At 38.1% G+C, this 23395-nt stretch overlaps 1 protein-coding gene across 6 annotated transcripts in view; it reads right to left on the reverse strand.

The window, feature by feature from the left end:
- Window positions 1-23395, reverse strand: part of LOC137291609 (roundabout homolog 2-like) — a 284596-nt gene that overhangs the window by 181950 nt on the left and 79251 nt on the right. For all 6 annotated transcript variants that reach the window (XM_067823018.1, XM_067823057.1, XM_067823051.1 and 3 more), the window contains exon 3: window positions 13725-13769. The gene's annotated coding sequence lies outside the window, so the exon portion shown is untranslated. The remainder of the gene's footprint in view (window positions 1-13724; window positions 13770-23395) is intronic.

Here is a 23395-nt window from a genome sequence, read left to right on the forward strand (position 1 = left end):
ACATCCCCCAGTTTTCCCAGTCTCCCCCCTCCCACCCAACCCCCAGCCCAGTATTGGTGCCCCCTCCCCTCCTCTGTGTCCAGCCTGTCTTGTTTCCACTGTTTCCCCCATCCTGTCATCTGAGCCCAAACCTCATCACACGTCCACCTTGTATAGAGCAACAGCAAGCCCCTTAACGATGGGCTCAATTATCCTATTATCTTCAATTCTCCAACAATATCCTTGTAGCATGATCCGTCTTCAGCCATTTTGTCAGGCCACGATAATTTTGATTAAACACACGTTGGAGCAATGCAGCGTGTTTGCGTAACATTACTGACAAAATCAGAGACATTTTCCGTGCATTTTTCTTCCAAGATCATTCTCCAAATCAATTGTTATGACGCGTAGCAAATTAGCATAGTAAAGAGTCTCCTATTGACAATGCTTATTAGCCTAAGATTCGCAATCGAAACCTGAGATTTCAAAATGAACATTCTTTTCCAAAAGTGCATTATTAAAGGGAGCTAATACACCAAAATGGTTGCACTAATGACTTGGCATGGCCGCTGTCCACGTACATTCCATCCAATCGGACCGGCCTAACTGACAGCCTTCACGATTCAATGTTTGCCATTTTGTGTTGGACTTCCTCTTCAACACATGAGTCATATCGTGGTATTGATGATCTCGGAAATGACTTTTTGTCATCTTTGTCTAAAATCTCGGAGCTGCTTTAACACTGATTAGATGACCAGCTCAATGAAAGGTTCGTCTTAGGTTTACAGTACGTTTATCTTCTTGAACATCTTCTGAAGCTTTCCACTCAACAGGAGCCAGGCAACTCCCAATGAAACAAACACCAGTTCTTTAATTATTTCTACAACTGGCTGCTGAACACCCCATGTTTCTGTAAATAATGGCGTCTGCTCTGTTCATGACGTCTGCTCTGTTCAGGATGTGTGCTCTGTTCAGGGCATAGTATGGCTCTTCATAACTTGTATCAATAGATATTCTTTCAAGAATACATATATTTTATTTAAATTAAATTATTATACTGAAAACACTCAAGATGCAATTGCAGATAACGCAGCCTTGTAGAAATTGCCCATGTGGGTCAGCCATTTTTTTTTTGAGTTGTAGGATGGTTCATATATGATAATTAGTCCCTGTTTTACATGTGAATGTTATCTGTTTCCTTATATTTGAATTTATTTTGGAGAAAAATAAAATAAAGTGCCCTTTTATGTTGACCATGTGTGTTAAAATGACAAGAGATGAAAATAATTCTTTCTGTTCTCAAAAAATAATTCAGCAAAAAATGCTGATCTCAAATGATTCCACTCAAGGAAATATTGCTAGAATTTAATTATATTTAGGTAAACGGAACCACAAACATGATCATAAGCCTATTTTATCCAAATTGAATCCAATATTTAATGAAACAAGTTTGAATATGCATACCGTATTTTGTCAAGTTATAATGAAATGACAGATCCACAGCAAACATTATTATCCATGACCTCTATGCAAACAAGCAGCAATGGGCTGGAAACTGGGAGAAGCCAGCGCCCTCAAACACCCTTTTGTCCCTATCCTCCATTTTCCTGACAAAGGCTGATCGTAATGCCATAATTTAAGCAATAATCCTACTATAATTAATGCTGATCAACGATCCAGACGACCACCAACCTGTAATGCATGCAAGGGAATTTAATTCCACGAGAATCCGTAACAACATTTGAAAACCCTTCACTTGACATTAGAGGTGGCCGTTTACTTTGTGTGGTTGACAATTTTGGAAGCTGGTAGGAGTTACTTCCCTTGGGTGCTTATATAAATTGCTTTGGGAACAGCAAGAAAAAGCCATTCCAACATCAACATATTAAAACAAAACGAAACACAATGATGTATCATTATTTCATTATGTCATTTTGAAGAATTCTTCACGAAAAAATCAGACAGGTGACAGTTACTTTTAAAATAGTTCAATTAAAATTGTTAAACAAAAGTCTGAAAAATTGTACTTCCATCAAATGAGAATCACCTGGACTTAAAGCCTACAAAAATAAACAAACAAATGTTTTGAAAGCTCCTGGTATCCTGGAAATTGATTAATTTCACAAAAATAACACTTGCACAATGCATAAACACAAATATGCAGAAGAAGCTGAAGAACTGTGTTGAAAATTCTGTAGATTAGTTGGTGGTACTACAGCCAAAACACACAGTTGAACGAGGTCAAGCTTTGTATTTGTTGGCAATGTCCATCTCATACAAGTGTAATGTTTACGCCAAACTCTCCCAAAATATCTGTGTCAACCTCAGCAACATCTGCAAGGCAGCCATCTCCTCCTTCAGCGGACATGAGGACTTCATTACAGTGTAATGACGGTTTATACTTTCCCCTAAGTCATGTGACCCGTCTATGACCATGCTGGAAGCTAGTTTTTTTTCTTAACCACATGGAATTCACAGACTGTGCTATTGGTCGTTAGGCCATCGGTGACAAATTTCCTTATCATTACAAGGCCTAATTAGGGATGATTTTGTCAACGAACATTTAATGATAAAATTTATTGTGGGCATATCCGACACTAGTTGGTGCAATGCCTCAAAGGGGAGACAATTCACAAGCCTGTGGGGGGTCTGAAGTTCATAAAAGCTAGTTAGAGACACGGCTGAATTTGCCCTTCCCAACACAGACAAGTTAAAGTCGTACTATGAAGGGCCTTTAGCCACCTTGGCAATGTCTCTTTCAAGTTAGGCGAGAATTTCCCGAAGAGGTGACCTTTTCTAGGAGTTTTAAAGCTTTCGAAATCTCGTTAATTCTTCGCTTTAGGCCAGTGGAGCCTTGCCCTGTGTGAGGGTTTTAATTAACTACAACAGGAATAAGATTCAGGCTTTGTCGTGGAGCACTTGTTTGAGACAGTTTTAACGTTTCACTCCCTTTTCAGCTTGCCCATGCCCGCTAGTAGGGCTTACTAGAACTAAATACTGATTTGTAACATGGACAGTTTTGCCCCAGTCTAACAAGACAAAGTTGCTTAAAGTTCACAAAGTGTACTTACAGTTTTTTAAGGCCCACAAAACATTATCAAAAACAGGGAGTTTTCAGATTAAGCAAATGTCTGTGATGGATGCAGAATTTAAAAGGCTTCATGTGATAGCTTCAAAAGAATATGCCTGAAGTAAAAGCCTTTTTTTGACCGTTTTGAGAATTAATCATGGAAATTATCATGTTTATCCCCCAAATCTGTGATGCTAGCACTGTCCACATGACATCCACAACAGAAATGGAAGAAATCTTCACACTTGGCACTACATATGATTATGGTTAAGTTTCATGGGCAATCTAGGGTTAAAAAATCTCATCACCGACGCCTGGGACAAGTCAGTTTTCATTTTGATCAATCAAATAATGGTATCTTACTTGTTCATAGACTGCTAGATAATTTCCACTTATAGTGTCAAACTGCAGATAGACTTGGATTTCACTTCATATCTGTTCATAATGTAGCTATTACATTTCACAACAATAGTAATTTAGAGCTATCGTTCTTTGAAATTTATCACTCTTTGATAAATAGTCCAGTAAACATCAAACATTGTGTCATAAAATCAGGGCAAGTGGAAAATTAGTCAGGAAAAGTTACTTTCTTGAAATCACTTGTCCTGTGGCCAGTCACTTTTAAAAAACATTTTTGAACACCTGGCAATTTATTTCATGCATCAATATGTGATATCATGTGCTGATAAATTGCATCATGTCCTGTCAAGTAAAACAGATAAAATGATGAACTAAGACACTACAATCACATTTTGACTGAAATTAAAGTAATGTAAGCAATACAAATTTAATTTTTCAATATAATTAATAAAATCAGATCAAATTAAAAGGCACACAACTGATATCGCATGTGACTGAAGGTGCAATAACAGCAGCAAGATAAACAGCATGCTTTGAAACCTGCCAGCTTTGGTATGACGTGCCAGCAGTTATGTTTTTGCTTCACGAAAAAACAATCACCACTCATTGTCACAGTGCAAAGAGTGCATAGTTTTGACAGTGTGCATTTTTGTGAAGGGGAGGCTGCTTCCTACACAAGAAAATATGACAGATAATCAGATATTCTGCATCTCCGATGCCATCACTATCATAGAAAGTACAGTTCAAAATAACATTCAATCAACCAACGGCTATTTGATCAGAATCAGAGTTCAAGTCTGAAACCTGGCATCCAGAAAGAGAGACATCAAGCTTTGTTTGACAATATAGCAAACAGCCGTCAAATAACTGAAACTTTATAAGAACTGAATCTATGTCCTTCCACCACAGTTGAGTTTCAAGTCATGGCAAAAAATTCTGTCAGTGGTTATTAGAATTTGTGAAAAACTTTTATTTCAAAATATTTCAATACAAATTGAAAGCCTATGGTAAACATTCTCACTGTCAGTTTTAATGGGCATGTATGTTGCATTTAAGGACATAAAACGGTAAATTTCAATATTCAAACATTTCACCTTACGTCAAGGTTTCCTGTTAGTATGCAAATGAAGTCACATGACCCAAATAATTTGCATATCCTCTTTTGATCCCAAAGTGATATTTAATAGCAAAATAAAGAAATAAAACAAGTAAAGTCCAAACAAAGTCTCAATATATATGCAAAATATTGAAAATCCAGATTTTGTCTGCAGTTTCTATGACGATGCATCTGCCGGTGGTTTATGTCAAAACAAATTAAAGACAGAATCAGTATGGCAAATCTTGCCATGTTGCCGACAGAGGAAAAATAAAACCAAAATAAAACTGGAATAAAACTTGATGACTAATCATACTCTTCATATTTATTCCTCTTCTGAATATGAAGAAATATGGAAGCTTTCGTCCCATCATGTTTTACAGCCAAATACTGCGCCAGTCAGCAGCACTGCTACTGATGACCCAAAGATCGCTCAATCAATGTTTGCAGAAAATCGTCCAGATAATGTGTATTTAAAGGACCCTGAGCTGCCACAGTTGATGTCTTGAAAAGTATTGCAAAATAATATTTAGTTGCATGATGATAACGCTGGACTACCACTAAGATAAGCTGTCCACTCAATCACTGTTGCTAAACAGAGCGGGAGTGCATAGTCATTCAATGTTCATAGCTGTCATGAAATTCCTTAAAAAGCTTCATTTGCATATGTGCTGTGCCGCCTGTATCACATAGTGTGTCTCTCATCTGCAGTTGCAGCACAAATGGTTTAAAACATTTCTTATCTGAGTAATCACAAACTTACTCCCTTACATATATCATTCTCCCCTGAGCATATTTTTCATTTTGTTTTAAAAATTGTACACATTTTTAAAAAAACTTATCATTTTACTTGATATATTGCCCATGAGAATCCTTAAAACCAGAAAATACATCTACTCTTAATATTCCTACTCTATATCAGCATATGCATGACACGTGATGAGAATATGTGTTTTTGAGAAAACAAATGGTAGTTTTGACAATGTCAGTGATAGTGTGGGAAATTGGTTGACACCTCACAGTTGATGATTGCTTCATTATTAATGAGCAATCATTGTAAAAAATTTGTTAGCATCATTTTTCAGAATTTTCTTTCAGGGTTGTTATTATAGTTTATATGTATAACATGATGCAACTTGCCGATTTAATGTTTTGACAAACATATCATGAACACAAACTTCATGGAGTCTTCTAGTCTGTCATACAGACCCTGAAGTATATATATCCAAGAAAGCCCACGCAAGTCTAGAAAATGTGGAAGGTCCAGACTTCCTTAGCTTCAGAAAATGAAGAAAGTCTCAGGGCTCCATTTCATTATATTATTTTTTTTCCACTACGAACGTTTTTTCCAGTAAAATACGTTCATTTCAGAGACTAGCTGTTAGTGTACATGTCTTCAAGATATATATTCAATCATGACTTTTTAGTTAGTGAAATGAACTTTCTAAGAATTAAAAACGTTTTCAGACTTTAAATATATGTTCCGTGGCCAGATGTTTCAAAGACTTAAACAGTAGTTCCAAAATCGTTTGTGTTCGTCTATGATAAAATGTGTTCGATTGCTTGTTCGTTTGGTCACTGCGACCAATCTTCAATTATTCAAATTAATCGGAACACCACTAGTCAGTGAAATACTTCAAGGACAATCTCTTATTGTGCTTATGTTGTTATTAATTCTAACATAATCGCACTCATGAACATCTTGGTGTTAAGCAACCCATGCATGTCGAGGAGAGACAAAAAACAGGCACTTGGTCAGGGTCATTGACTTGGTTGATGCATGTTGTTGAATCTCGATTGTGTACATCGATGCTCATGATATCAATCACAGGATTCATGATATCAATCGTGGGATTCCGGGTCAATTACTTGCAGACTGATATCATGACTGAGTGTGGTGTCAAGTCTACACTGAAAAGCTACATCTCAGTAACAGCAATTGAAGAAATATCCAAATTGATCACAATTCAGAACAAAAAACATTTTCAACATCCTGATACCAGTACAGAGGATTCAAAATCTTTTCTAATGGCTGATTAAAATGAAAATATTATAGATTCTGCATGAGGACTTAATGGAGGCATATTCCTGAAACAATCCTTTCCCCTCTAAACCCTGGAAGCAGATACACACCCTCTCCCTCCCCCACCCCCCTCCCCCACACTGATCACCCTCCCCTATCCCTCTTGCAAGGACAAAAATACTTCATGGCTTGTGACAAGTTCGCAAAACAGATTCAACCTTCAATTGATTTGAAGTCTGTTTCCATGGATATTACAAAAATCTGAATTTTAAAATTCCTTCATCAGCATGGGGCACTACTTTCACACTATCCTGATATGTGAGCACAGATCCAGGCAGACAATTGAGTTTGGAGTTTGGCAGAAATAACCGTCAGCAGCAGCAGAGTCCAGATCCATCTGGATTCATGAAATTTCCAAAAACAATTAAAAATAAAAACAAAAAAGAAACAGAAAAAATATTGTCTCATTTAACATTTGAAAACTGCATAAAGATTCTAAAAAAATAAAGAAACGTTAAGAATTATGATTAAAATCTGTTCAAAATGAAATTATTGCTATGTATAGCTGGACATAGGATCTATATGTCCCCCATTGCAGGGGTAGGAAATGAGTCGTGTTGAAACTATGGTACGTTTAGGGTTAGGGCAGTAGTGTTTTACTTGCCCTAAGATGTTCAATACTGATTGATGTACACTCAAGAGAATGGCCTAGTTTTCCTGTACAATGTTGGGCAGCCAAGCAGGTTATGGACCAGATTGATAGAGTTCAGCTCTCTGTGAGATATCTGTCAAAAATTTACTTGACAAAAATTCAACTTTCACACAAATGTTCCATGTAAAAGAAAAAAGCCAAACAGGTTTTTTCTCAATCTGCAAGACAAAGAGAAACCCTCCATTGGTCAAGTTTCACTTTGCTATTACCATAAACAAGATAAATCTCCTTAATTATCTGTACATACCGCCATTTTGTGGGCATAATTACCTTAAAATCTACACGCCATTGGTAAGAAAATATTTTTTCTCCAAATGGCATGGATCACAAAACCATAATTTGGAATCAAGTTCAAAATGCACTCCCTTTATCAAAAGCAATGGTGACATATTGTCCAAATTTTCCTGTTATGTCCATTTTTGTAAAAGTGGTATATACTTTCATTGTTAAAAGACAGATTATTTAGTACTTAGTACTCGGGGTCAGGCTTTGAAGGGAGGAAAAAAAGTTGTGCTCCAGCTCTATCTTTAGATAATCAACATGGAGATGTGAAAATAATAGTTCTCATACACAGATTGATTTTTAATAGTAGGACAGAATAATAGTTAGTAGTCATATAATAGCATGAATCGAGGAAGACAGATAGTAATCTTAGTGCAATTTCTCCTACTTTATGACAAATACTGACTCACTTTTATTCAAATTTCTGATTTCAGAGTTCTTTGCCCTCCAAATATTGTTTCAGAGTTGGAACAACCAAAATATGTGTTTGGTTATGTCTGGATAATATTTCAAAACTATTATCACACGGAGCCACTGTGGACTTAAATCTCAAATACAGATGACATCACGCTAAGAAAAGTGTGCTTAGTGAATAAAAACCTTCAAACATGATTTATCAAATTTTCAATGAATTAGAAAATTGAAAGTAAGAGCACAGATAAAAATCAAGGCCACATTATTGGAACAAAGTCAACCCATTTCTTTGGCGACTCTCATTAAAGTTATGGCTATCTGTTCAGCAAAGTCTTGACGATCACAAAGGGGCAACGTCGATACTGCAGAGACTGCAACATGGAGGGAACTTCAGTGCATATGATGCTGATAATTTTCGCTGCCCAAAATGAAAATGGTGGTCACATGCAACGAGGGTCACCGACACTTGATGTGATGCGATGTTGCAGAGAATGAAGCTGGTTCACTTGTATAATTAGGATGAAAAGATTAGCTTCCGCGCAGATTAAATATTTGCCGATGACATTACAGTAAAGTGGTAGGGGAGGGGAGTTGGAAGAAGGAAGGACCGTCACGTTATGCCCGGCATCGCACAATGGCAAGGTGGTACCCATGTGCGCTGGAATCCGACTTTGGTCACTGGAATAATGTGAAATCTCGCTAAATACCCCTCCTCCACAGCCCAGTTGAATAGTTGAGGAAATTAGGAGAAGTTCTTGATCCCTCGAGGGGCTTATGAATTGTCCCCTGGCCAAATCCAATCCACCTTTCCCAAATGAAATTTGTCAGAGAGCTAACATGGATTTAAGATTCGAGTAACATTTCGCGAGACTAGGACAACTGTGGTCAAATGCCCATACATGTGACCTCTGCTCTTTGGCCTTGACCTTGTCCACTTGGGCTGATTGGAAGAGTTGGACCAAATTGACAAGAAATGACAAATGACTTCAACTCATTCTTGGACTGCAAATTCCGCGTCATGATGTCGGAGGAATTTTGTGATTAGACGGTTCTTGAGTACGAGACAATTGACAAGTATGTGATTGATCACAGAATGCCATTTATAGCGACCTTTGACCTCCAATCTCTGGCCTCCCATATATTAATGCTACATAGTTGATGGATGATATTAGATTGATTAGCTGGAATTTTTCTTAAACAATGGTAGGATGGCTTTGTGAGTAAAATTAGATCATTTCAAGATATTTATGGCCGATCCGGGCTCAGAGAACTCCAATGCATCAGTGTCAATACGCCATCTCCCAAATGCTTCAAAGAAATTCCTTTTTCTAACAAATGTGTTACCATGAACTGTCCCAGATAAAAATGATGCAAAGTGATGCGATAATGAAGAAACAGGGGTAATTCTAAAACAAGAATCAAAGTAGTCAGTATATCTAAAATTCTTCACCAAAAAATTCTGAAAGTAGATTTTACTAGAAATTAGAGTTAAAGGATTTTAACAAACCTAAGCCTTAACTATCCTCTAAATGGAGTTGTGAAATCATGTCCCTAGACAACTAAATATAGTGGATAAATCATCTTTATTGGTTCATTGCTGAAAACTGATGAAATTGTGGTCAGACTTCTACTTTCACTAGCTTTGCAAGCATATATTTTTCAAATATTTCCAAAATTAAACTGAACTCAGCATGACCAATAAGCTGAAGTGAGACAAGGCTATGTTATACAAGAAGTGTTTCTGCCAGGCTTACATGCTAAAAAACATACATGAAACAAATGTCAGCTGTAAACCATACATGCATACATGATAAAAACATACGTTTATGTCGGTTCATTACCACCAATTTTCATTTTTCATAAGAATATCAAAGTAAGGTTATAAGTCCTGTTATAAACGTTCCCTGTTTATACCCAAAACTGACTTAAGGTAAGTTTGGAAACTTCCAAATACATTCTGGTAGACATACTTTCATAACATACTGGACAAAAAGGTTTGGGATATGGGTATTTTTATGATTGATATTTCATCAGTGTATCAACAAATAAATAGATCATTATTCATAACTTTAAAATTTACATATATCACAAACTATTTTTGTCCAGTATATTTTCAAATAAATAGCGTCATTAAGTATCCCATCATTTCAAACTGGTCATACGCTTTGTGATGATCTATCTATGCCATATGGAAAAAAATTAGTCCAAAACTGATAAAAGTTGTCAACTTCACAATTTGTGGCACTCACTGAACAATAACTAGGACTTCAAACAAAGTATCAGCCTTCAAACTATTAAATACCTCTCCACAGCAAGCGTGATTTATCTGCTTTCACATAAAATCTACATACTTCTGAAGAGCAAAGTATATCGCCATATTGCTTTCCTTCTTGTCCAGAGTGTATCAATGAGAATATATTTCATCTGCAAACCCAAGGTGTCAAAGAATGAAGCCAGGCAGTTTGAACTCCCCGATGACTGTATTGGGAAAATGTCTGCTTGAATATCCCAGACACAGTGACGAAATGATGTTAGAGAGATATAATTGGGTTTTATTTGCTTGTTCTAATTCTGTAAGTAGGTCAGCTGATCATTAAATGTGGACATTATGGCCAGAAGTGACCTCATTATATATCAGCAGCAAGACAAAGACAAACAACACAACCACATTTATTTCTTCGTAGAAAGTATTATCTCCCTACTATGCAAACACTGACAGAAAATAAGCTTTAGGAACATATCTTGTTTGGTTTCACAGATTTCTTGTTTACTGTAATATATTGTCAAATATTCATGCATTTTTAATATGAAATGAGAACTTTTTGTATTTCAATCAAAATTCCTGTTTGAAGTTTCCTAATATCCTGCAGTGGTAATTGAAAATCCTTTTTAAAGAATTCTGTGAAGCAATGCAAACGAGATGGAAATGACATCATATTGTATAATCATTTTCAATCCCCGATCTAAGAATTACACACGTAACCTCTAAGACCGTCTTACACAAGCAAGAGAATTAACTAGCTCCATTCAACCCTCTCGTAACCTACACAGAAATTGGCATTTTTTCCCGTTCTACAATCTCCCATTTTACAAATTTCCATTTTCCATCGTGCCAGGGAGAGTTGGGCGTTATAACTTCCCCCCTTGTAAAACTGCAAGGCAACCAATCTAGTGAATCAAGACCTGACGCACTGGTGTCAAAATCTTCACTGGTGAGTCACACACAAGGGCAAGCAGCTTATGGATAAATAGTGTCCTCTGCCCTAGTGCCACAACAATCAACAAATCTATTTCATTGACTGTCTCTGACACCAACCCAACCACTTCCATTACCACTGCTAAAATGTCAGAGTCGGCTGCTAGTATTAACTATTGATGAGGTTACATAGACTCGGCTGCTCAACGGATGCTGGCATTTTGGCCAGGAACTTGAGGCATCCCTTGATCGGAGAGGGAGTGTGGGCTAGAGTTGAGCTGCATGACCTACGCTGTACATACACAGGAGACTTGTTGCTGCTTGAAGTGGTCACCACAACACCATCAGCGATTTATCATCATCACTTAGAGACACCACAACGATGTATTATCACCTGATGCATCATCATCATCATCATCATCATCATCATCATCATCATTACACAGTTGCTATCATCATCATCACACCCCTGCTATCACACCATCATCATCAATATCCCGCTGTGGGATGGTGGGTTAGCTTAGTGATTAAACCCACTGCTTGTCACACGAAAGGCCTGGATTTGATTCCAAACATGGGTACAATGTTCCTACAGTGATGTTGCTGGAATATTGCTTGAAGTAGCATAAAACTAAAATCACTCACTCACTCATCCTGTTGATGGTATCACAACAGTATCATCTGATCTCATCCTGACACTATATGTTCATGACTATTATACCTGTGAGATCAGAAAGGCATACAAGACCAGAATGTCAGGTGTTGCCAGGTGTTGCCAGGTGTATGAGATCAGAAAGGCAGGTATACAAGACCAGAATGTCAGGTGTTCTCAGGTGTATCAGATCGGAAAGACAAGTATACAAGACCAGAATGTCAGGTGTTCTCAGGTGTATGAGATCAGAAAGACAGGTATACAAGACCAGAATGTCAGGTGTTCTCAGGTGTATGAGATCAGAAAGACAGGTATACAAGACCAGAATGTCAGGTGTTGTCAGGTCCAAGACAAGACTGTCATATGGTGACAGGCATCACATACTCGATAAGATCACAAAGTAAGGCATCAGCATGTGCATCTCAGTTCCACCCCAAGCCAACAGTTGTGAACAAGACACAGAGAATCAATGACACTGTGACCTGAACAGAAAACAGGGACGCCATGAACACAGTCTCGTTGGCATGTATTGACTTCCCTCCTCATGGACCCCCAAAATAGTTACCAGGATCCACACAGACAACAGCACTCCTTAATGAACCTGGTTATTACCACAGCTAGGTACGTAAACTGTCGCCAGGTGTTGACACCAGGGTATAAGTAAAACATATACCCCAAGCTGGTGCTCTTTCTGCATGCTGATCAATATGGCTACACCTACTTGGGATTAGCCTAGTCAAGGCTGCACTGAACAATAAGTCCATGAATGTACAGTTATTCTGTCTTCAACAAGTCGAGATAAGTGGGAAGTATGGTGACACCTATCTTTCGAAGAGACATCTTGTTATTATTTACTTATTATAGAAATTGGTGTTGAAACTTATTATTACTAATACCTAACTGATTTAAACAGGTGTAAATTTAGGTCTGGGACAAGTCCTAACGTTTTGAAATAGCCACACCAGCTTATTGTCCCCTAGATTAACAACTAATCTCTGAAATGAATATATGTTTCTGAAAAAAGAACAGTTTGTAGTTCAAAAATATGAAAATAAGGAAAAGGAGCCCTGAGACTTTTTTCATTTTCAGAAACTGGAAATCTAGACTTGTCACATATTCTTGACATGCATGGGCTTTCTTGGACATATTTGTTTCAGGGTCTGTATGAGAGAGTAATTGTCCCAGACCAAAACCCTCACCCTGTACTTGATCTGACCCCATCAGGTGATTCTCTTACAGCTTTAACAAGGGGTTCTGTTGATTGACAACTATGGTGGAGCATGTGAGTGGGTTAGGTTTAACCTATAGCTACACAGCATTAGAACCAGCAGCAGCAACATGGTTTTGTTGTTTTGTTTAACTTGGGGTTTTTTTTGGGGGGGTGGGTTTGTGATAGAAACCTCGAGGATCTCATACATTTACCACTTTTGTGGAACTTGGGGTATGGTGCTGACAAACTCATAATCATAATAAGGGACAACCTGAGGGTACAGATCTATGATCATAGGATCCTGGGCTGCCTAAGGGAGTTAATCCTGCTGTGCAAATTGCAGACATGTCTGACTTGCAGACATAGTCACCTCACAACCAGCACAGATTGCTGGGGACCTGTCCCTGGACTTGCCACAGAAGGGGTGGAGGGGGGGAGGAGACTCGGCATCTGAGGGGGGTGGTGGTGGTTGGTGTGGTGTGTGATCACTAGATCTGAGCCCCAAAGGTACGGAGGGGGCTAGGACAACAAATGGTTGGAGGAGGACGAGGCAGATGGGTGTAGTGTTGGTGTGGGTGGTGTGCGATCACAATAACTGTGCCCCAGGGGTAGGGAGACCCTGGGTACCCACATCACATGGGAGTGGCAGGGTATATTTACTACAGCTGGGGGTTGTAGCTTCCACCCAGCAGGATCAAGCAGCTGTTAGACGCGACAAAGTGTCACCTACCTCAAGCTGAGCTCAACCAGTCAGTGTGTGTATAATCCAATGCTCCTGAAAAAGAAATATAAAATGTCATGAAATAAATCACATACCAAATCAAACAAGATTGTTATATAACACTGTTAAACAGAGACAGGATATCACCATCACTACTATGAGATGCATCGCAAAAGTTACAAACATTTGTAAGAAACTACCTTAACATTAACTTAACAATGAAAGAGTTCAGTATAAAAACTTTGAAAGGCATTTAGGAGGGATACACATTAACGGATAACAATTATAGAGGTCGGTTTCTGTTAGGATCACCATGTTTCTGAATATACTGCAACTCCTTCAGCATCCACATGATGAAGGATGAAGGATGAAGGATGAAGGAGTGCTATTCAATGTAAAGTTCCTCATCACACACACATCTACATCTTCAACTTATTCATCTTATTTTACATCAAATAATTAAGAAGTCAAAATCCATCCCTATCAATAAACAATGCTACAAGCACGATGTACGTCTTCACTGTACAAATATTTTCTGTTCACATGGATAAAGGGATTAAAATAATCCATATCTTTACGATGCTTTCATGTGAAGATTTAGCATGTGTAGTTTTCACGTAAAGTGACTTGTGAATCATTTGTTGACAATATTCTTAAATTTGTATTTTTGGGGACATTTTTTCCACCCAAGAAAATAGCAAGTAGTAAAACATGAACATTTGGATATCTTAATATTTGATCTGAAATATGTTTGAGTGAACAAACAAAATGTCTCAAACCTAACAGATACAACTCATATTGTAAACTTACATTCAAAACAGATCACCACAGTAATTTAAAACCTCAAACTCACGTCTAACTGCCGTAACTGTAAACTCAATACCAAAGGAAATAAAATAAAATAACACTGAGATTTCAGTCCCCCCAACAGACTAACGCACAGCTAAGGTTTATGGTGAAACACATCTTTAAGACCTGGGTCAACACCCAGCACAAAGCTAGCCTCGACCCTAAACAGCTATCAACAAGGCCGCACACTTGACCTTAGTTGTCTTATCGACTGGCGACAGTCAGGTAAAAACTTAAACCCAGAGCCAACAAGTGGAAGGGCGGTGCTGACAACTGAAATATAATTATCGGGTTAAAAGGTGGCAATGTCCAGCTCTAAGTGGCAGTTGTTTGATTGCCAGGCTCGGATGTCCAGGAGACATGACGAAAACAAAGGCTTTGGACATTCTACCTTACGTAAAATGGCGTATATTTCATGTCTGCATATGTCAAGGATGCCGAGATTTGAAATTGGCGAGAAGTGGCCATTGTCTTCTCACCTGATTAGGCGACTTGATTTCACTGTCCCGTGATTCGGAAGTCAAGGATCTATAATTTTGATACTGAGATCCCCCAGCATTCTGTCTAACACAAATCCAGTCACGAGGGACAAGTCTGCTGATGTTTATGGCTTTGGCATTAGGCTGTTGCATGTGATTAGTTTTGTATTGTTTACTAAGTATAGCAGATATAAGGTTTCAGTGTGAACTAGGAAGGGTAATTGAAATGCTTCTCAGGTGATGGGGGATCTATAGTGTGATATGGAGGAATCTGTCTGGTGAGAAGGAAGGAATCTGTCTGGTCAATCTGTCTGGTGAGAAGGAAGGAATCTGTCTGGTAAATCTGTCTGGTGAGAAGGAAGGAATCTGTCTGGTGAAACGGGGGTCAATCTGTCTAGTGAGTAGGTGAGGTGAGGTGTCTTATGTGTTTCTGTCCATGTTATTTTCATAACCTCAAAGAGCACAAGAGTATTATAATTTCATTTCAATTCAAACTCTAAACATGCATTAATCTGAATTTTTCATTCTTTGAACGTAGTTTGGACATTAACACAACTGAAGGAATCGAAGCAAGTTAGCATCTACTTTTGCTGTATTTTTAACATCTTCCACTTTTCTCTGCATCTTTGAAGCTCATCCACACTGCACCGGTGAGTGACAATTGCTGCCAGTCTCTGCAGCCTGTTCCCCGGAACTAGTCATCACAAGATGTCGTTAACACACCCGCCTTGCTTTGAACCCTGTCAGAGGCTCCATTGATGCTATTAAGTTCTTAGTAATTCACGTGACAAATTTACCAGCCTGAAAAGGTGGCTTAGGAATGCCTTCATATGATAACATTCCTGTTAATGACCCGAAGAAAGCTCAAATAAGACAAACATGAGTCATGGGCAACTGCTGAAGTCATTTCGCTACCAACATAATTGAGTCAAGTGATCAAAGGGAGGCAACTGCAGATCAAATTTAGTGAAAAATTAGGGGCAGGACTGTACAATAATTTTGAACTGGAAGCAAGAGCGATCTTGGTCATATCAGATTTTCAATCAACCAGACACTACCTGATTTTACCAGCACTGACAAGGCTTCAAGAAGTCAGATGGAAAACAGACACAGTCATTTTGTAAAAGGAGCAAGAGCAAAACCTGAAGATGACACTTTCATTGGTATAAACACTGACATTCTCCATTTCCTCCTTGTGAATGAACTTATTACATTGGAAATGTAACCGGAGACAGCTTGTCATTGAAGTCTATGTTTCTGTAACAGAACATTGACAAGGATATTCCAGTAGCTATGTAACGGGATGTGTTCAGATGATAGATGGGGAGAGAAACAGGGTACAGATTGGGTAGTGGGGTGGGATGAGGCTTTGAGTATGGATGGGATGAGTGAGGAATGGGGTGAGGTGGGATATGGATGAGGGTGAAGGTGGGATATGGATGGGAGTGAAGGTGCTGTGAAGGTGGGATATGAATGGGAGTGAAGGTGCTGTGAAGAGTGGGGTATGAATGGGATTTGGGTATGTTAAGGGTGAGATTGGGTGAGATATGGCGGAGGGTGAAGGTGGGATATGGATGCTATGAAGGAGGGGTGAAGGGTGAAGTTATGGTTGGGGTGGAATTTATGTTGGGTGAGGTGAGGGGAAATGTTGGGTAGGGACTGGATGAGGGGTAGGGTGGGGTGCAGAAATGGAATACAGTAGGGGAGAGGATGGGTTATGGGGTGTTGTGCCACATGCATGGTCAAATATTGGCCAAAGGATTTAAACAAAAATGGTAGGTGTCAGATTCACACTGGATGCAAGTCAACAAAAGGTGTCCCAGAGCAGTGTGGTGCTTCTTCCAACACTGTTGAGCAACTGAGAACAGGACAAATCCAGAAACAAGCCATGAGTGGTTCGGATAAGCACAGTTGGTATCTGCATGCAACCATTGTTTACTGGGATAAACATGGTAAAATATTCAGACTCCTTGTGAGACCAAACATACTGATGATCATGAACATGATCAATATTTAATTATTAACACCTAGAAGAAAGTGATGCCCATCGAGAATCATTCAATCTGCTTAGGGAACTTTTAATTGCAGAGAACAATGAGCTTTATCAGCAAGTGAGCGAGCGAGTGGGAATTTGAGTGAGTGGGTGTTTGAGTGAGTTAGTTTAGTGAGTGAGAGAGAGAGTGAGTGGTCAGTCTGGTCAGTGACACACATGAAGACCTCACTCTACAAAAAGCTTAAGCTAAAAAGTACCCTACCACAAAATCACTCATGCCTCTTGGCAAAAGACAATTCTCCAGCGTGCCAAATTCTCAAAATTGTTACATACAGGACATGTTTCCAGTTTACTCTGTGGAGAGAAAGGGACAATGCTGTTGAAAGTCAGACAGAATATAGCAGCTATGGTAATGCATATTTTCTGTGAACCAAGTCACATTAGTCTACATTAGTATACACAGTTTGACATGATTCCAAAGTGTTCCTTCTCAACAGATCAACTCCTTTGGTGGATTTTTAGAGATAAATCAAGACATTGAGAGAAGACATCATTTGTCATGATACGAGATTAAACTTCTAGAATGTTTGAGAATAGAAAAAGATGAATTTAACCAAAATGTTGGTTCCACTAAAACCATGTCATTCTTCAAGACACATTTGTTTCAAACATACACCATACTTGCTGCTTTTTACAATAATTTTAATTACCACTATGAAATAGAAATATATATACATGCTTGTTGCTAGGAGCAACACAATGGTGTGGACACACTTGCTCACTAAATGCTCATAATGTCACTCACTGGATTGTATAGAGCGCACTATTATACGTCATACTGCTGGAACACTGTTCAGTACAGCACCACAAAACAATAAACATGGTGTCATAACAGCATCACTGCACCATCGTCACAAATTTGACCAAAAAAAAACACAAAATTTTAGCAACGAGAAGAAAATACCTATGTCCTTTTCAGTGACCTATAGACAAATATCTACAATTTTTCCATCACTTACAAGACAAGAGCAAACTAACTGTATACCATGCTACATTCTCGTCATTCGTCAATCCTGTAATTACCTAACGAGCGAAAGTTAAACAAATACTTGGGATTCAGCCAACACGTAAGTTGTTTACTGCAGCGTAATGAGAATCCGAGCCCAAACTGGAATACCCTGCATGTTTCTAGCCCACTAACTTTCTCCTGCCTCAAGTATGAACGGAAAGCAATTTGATGGAGGATGTTTTTAGATAACATATGTTGTAGATCAGTAGTACTTACTGACTGGAAGATAAATTCATTTTTCATTTTTTGCCAGTCTGAAGGGGACTTTTTATGACTGAACAAATTTAGAAGCACTTAGCTGATCAAATCTGATTACTAGCAATCTTACACTTATGCTTTGTGGGAGTTTCTTCATAGTGTTTGTTTACAAAGTGGCAAAAACCCATCCCAAATGTCATGTCACGTAAAATATTTATTGCGACAATAATGGCATCAGACACACTATGACAGTTCATACAAGAAAGATTTAAATAAATAAATTTATATTTTCAGATTTGTGGGGAATTTTTCCTAAACTTTGTAAAAGTATACTTTTTCTTAAATTTGTTCATGAAACTATGCATGAGATAATCTTGTGGATTCCATGAGATCTAGACATATCTATTAAAAGCATAACAATGTTTAAAGTAGAAACATACAGGCTACAGGATAATACACATCCCCAGGAGGCAAAATGAGAAACAACCATAGCTTTTTAATTTTAACTTGCCTTTCATTAGCGCCAATATCACGATGTCATTTAATTTAAGTGAGATTGCATTATATGATCTGTCTCCAAACCTAACAACATACCCTTCAGTGACTGGTATATATCGGTTGTTCCATTACTTCACAGGTAAAAAGGCACTTCATCATCATGAGAAAAAAACTTGTCGATTTGCATACATAAAAAAAGTGACTCCCTACAATGATAACTTCCCTTTGAATATATACTGCAGTGTTTCAGGAACACTTCTTAAAGAAAACAAGAACTACTAAAACAGATAAAGTCTGTCCTAGCTTGGCACCATGGATCTAACATTTATCCAATGTTGAACACCCAACACTTTTAATCAAAACCATCCAATCTTGCTTCAGCTTGCCACAAACAAGTTCAGAAGCAACTCTCGCTTTAACTACAAGCTTGCGAAGCAAATAAAACTAAAGACCAATACACAAGAAAAGAGTTGTTACTCCGAGAACCTAACACCCAGCCCCTAACATTCAATCCTGCTTCTATTAATGCAATTCCTGCAGCGAATCCCCGTCCACCTAATGACCTCAGTGAGAAGACCCAACAGATGGACTCAAGCAAAACTAATGAGAAAAAGTCCCCCATTTTTTTCTGGAGGCTGAGAGACACACTGAACCTTAGACTAGTGGGCCAATTACTTGCTGTTTGTTTTACCTAAGTTGTGCAGGACACATTGTCAGCTACAATGCACAAAATGCTAATGGCGGCTGCTAGAATCACTCAACTCTGATTATACTCTTTAGTCCAACGTGCAGGGTAGGTGATTGACAGAGAGACTGGACTTGTCTACATCATAGTCAACGCTAGCATATGCTCGGAGTTTGTAGCAGAACAGACAGTAGCCACTAACATATGTTGTTAGTATGTAGGAGAACAGTCAGTAGCAAATAGCGTATTCTGTGAGTTTGTAGCTGAACAGACAGTTGTCACTAATATATGCTGTGACTTTTGTGGCTGAACAGCCAGTAGCCACTAATGTATGTTGTGAGCTTGTAGCTGAACAGCCAGTAGAGTCCTATGTATGATGTATGCTTGAAGCTGAACACACAGCAGAGTCTTATGTATCACGTACACTTGAAGCTGAACACAGTACAGCCTTATGTATCACGTACACTTGAAGCTGAACACAGTACAGCCTTATGTATCAAGTACACTTGAAGCTGAACACACAGTACAGCCTGATGTATCATGTACACGTGAAGCTGAACACACAGTACAGCCTTATGTATCATGTACACTTGAAGCTGAACACACAGTACAGCCTTATGTATCATGTACACTTGAAACTGAACACACAGTACAACCTTATGTATGACGTACACTTGAAGCTGAACACACAGTACAGCCTTATGTATCACGTACACTTGAAGCTGAACACACAGTACAGCTTTATGTATCATGTACACTTGAAGCTGAGGGGCTAATTGCAAAGTCCTACAGGTGAACAATTAATTCATGTTTCTCAATGAGTGCTGAGAACATCTTCTCACCTGAAATGCTGTCTATTTGTACAAGGATTTCACCATCCTCAACTACGTGGTTCTTAAAACAATAGCTATAACTTGCTTGACTTAAGGCTGATGTTACGATAACTACGTGTTGTGATCAACATTGACTTGCCACATTCTCAGCATAATCAGCTTTCACTTATAACCTCGAAACCTAGTGCCTTAATACTTCACTATTATAACCATGATCTGTATGTTTCAACATTCTCTCATCATAACAGTGCTAATGAACCATACTTGGTCAAGAATGATCTTCCTTGGTTGCCAAGACAACCAGAATCTTACTTAAGGCAGAATTTGTGAACACCTGGTGTCTTTGTAATCTTAAAAGAAATTCCTCCTGCTGAATTGATCACTTGCACTATATTTAGATGTGCTTGTCTTGTCAAAGAGATCTAACAACGAAAACCCCAAAGGTATTATAGTTCTTAATAACATATTATGAATTGGAAATAAACATGAGGAATTAGGAAGTACTTCTGAACAGAATCCCCAGAGATTAAAAAACATGCAGGAATAATTCTAAAACACAACTCTAGGAAAACAGTCTTTCTAATACGGATTCAGCTTTCATTGCAAAGCTAAACTACAACATATTCCAATGGCTTAGTATACTACACAAAACAAGTTAAGGAATAGCCACAATTTGAGGGTTGTGTATTGCAAATCCCGCACCCATACAAGATTAAATGTCATCATATGACAAAAACAGGTATGCTTCAACTTCTACACATTAATATATTTGTATGGCAAAACAAACTCACTAAATTCTCATTAAATAACACTGAAACAAGATCATGTCATTCCATGCGCATAACAAAATTTCTGCAAGGGCAAAAGGACATCAATTATTCAATTCTCAGAACACAAAGAGGTGTAAAAATAAACACAATAGGCTGAATATAGCACCAAAAACCCTCCCCTTAAGAATTGTACCCACAGGAAGGGCACAGAACAGAATTTCAGGTAAATCATATGTAAACAAACAGGACCGGCGAAAAGAATACTTTTCCATTTTATAGCAGCCATTTCTTGTCCTACAGATAAGTTACAAACACTTTTTCTCACATTTACAGGTTTATGGGAGAAGATAAACAATCATAAAACACGTTTTTACACCAAAACTTCCAAGATGAACATCTCTCGAACCGAATACCATTTCATTTTCAGGTAGATCCTCACACCTTTCTTCATTGTTTGTTTCCTTTTTCCATGATATATAACCACAACAAGACAAGCGAACAGTTGTTGCTCAAGTCCACTTGCCGATGTGCCTGCATTAACTATTCCTTTCTCGTTTCATCCTCCATTACGTCCCTAAACAAGGGAGGTAATTAGCCAGATACAATGCCCTTTTGCCCTGTATTGAGCTTTTTCACATGGCTGAAACTCAAGAGGTGTGGAGGAGAGAAGCGCAGCTTGACTCATCATGTTTGGAATCAATGATTGCTTGTGTGGATCTTTCTGATGGAGATGAAAATTTTCAAATTACGTGAAAAAATATTTCGAAACGATTACAAGTATAACTGTTTTTTTTTCTGAAGAAGATGAAAATTAGCTACAATATAATCGCTACAACCAGGGTTCCTCAAATGAGATTCCTGCGTAATGGTACACAGGGTTAACTCTGCATGTGATACTTTTTTTTTATAAAAATAATGAAAATCATCAGAAATTACTTCCAGAATAAATGTTTAGAAAATTAGCTTTCAATACTCACGAGCTAGGTTTCATCATGACAAATATTAAGTAAGTTTTAAAAAACCCAAATAAATGTCTAGGCAATAAAATGAAAGTTAAAATGGTTGCAGAAAATGATTTGATGGCCAAATCCGAAATGATTCATCACAGATGCCGATCTGATGTGATGTAATACAGCACCAGGAGATGGTGAAAGATGTGTAGAGAGAGTCCTGGGCTTATTGACAAGTTCAGTAGAGGGTAAGTTTAGTATAGGAGCAGGTTAGCCCACAGATAATAATACTCCCAACCAGCCGAATAATGTATTTGTCATCTGTCGCGATACAGAGTGTAATAAAGCATGCATTTGGAAAATTAGTACCTACAAAAAGACAATGCAGAAGCAACGTTCATATTTCCGCAGTTTTTACCCAAATTCTCAGACAAATCACAGAATATGTCTTTTTGCCTTGAAAACGACTTGTGCACGTTCGGAACTAATGAAGATTTCAAAGAACATATGCTGCTCTCATCTTCACCTCACCTAACCCGTAGCAGCCGATCTCCTACCTTACATGAGAAGCAAGATATGTACATTGACAACAAACAGGAGCTATCTACCAACCGTGCTTTTTATGATACCAGTCTATTCAAAACCATGATAAATGGAATATAATTACTCCAAAACCCTTTCCAGACAAATGTCTGATAGCAATATGACACTTTGTTATGAATCTTTTTCTCATAAAGCCTTTGTTAATATCTTTCCATTATGTCTCCTGGACATGTCTGCTTCCCTTCTTGACAGATATTTCCTTGTTCCTGTGTTGCACAACTTACAAGGTGCTGATACCAGCACCTCAGGCAGAGCAGCAGTCACAGGACTTGTCCTCTGTGAGAAGAGCTTGGAAATCAATGAACTGCTCACTGTTACAAATGTTACATTATGTTACAAAAGATCTTATATGTGTGGTATATACTACAGCCATATCATCTGAATTTGTGTAAATGTAATGTATATAGATGATAGTTTTTGATGATTGACATGTGATATATATGTGACGTGTTATACAACAACATTATTTATTAGTACATCTATTTTTGTTTTGTTTTTTTATTGGCACATGTAATTTTATGTGATGTACATAACTGTTACATTTGGGAGATGACAATGTTACATAACTGACTGACAACATTGTTATATTTGCTACTTGACAATGAGCTATGTTGAGTACATGACACATAATGTGACATATTATGCTTTGAGAGCTTGTTCTTTACTACTCATCAGCATTTTAGCTGCGTCACAGCAATCTGTGAGTGAGTTTAGTTTCATGCTGCACTCAGCAACGTTTCAGCTATATGATCG

The sequence above is a fragment of the Haliotis asinina genome, chromosome 1 (assembly GCF_037392515.1).
Source record: "Haliotis asinina isolate JCU_RB_2024 chromosome 1, JCU_Hal_asi_v2, whole genome shotgun sequence".
NCBI classification, from domain to species: domain Eukaryota; kingdom Metazoa; phylum Mollusca; class Gastropoda; order Lepetellida; family Haliotidae; genus Haliotis; species Haliotis asinina.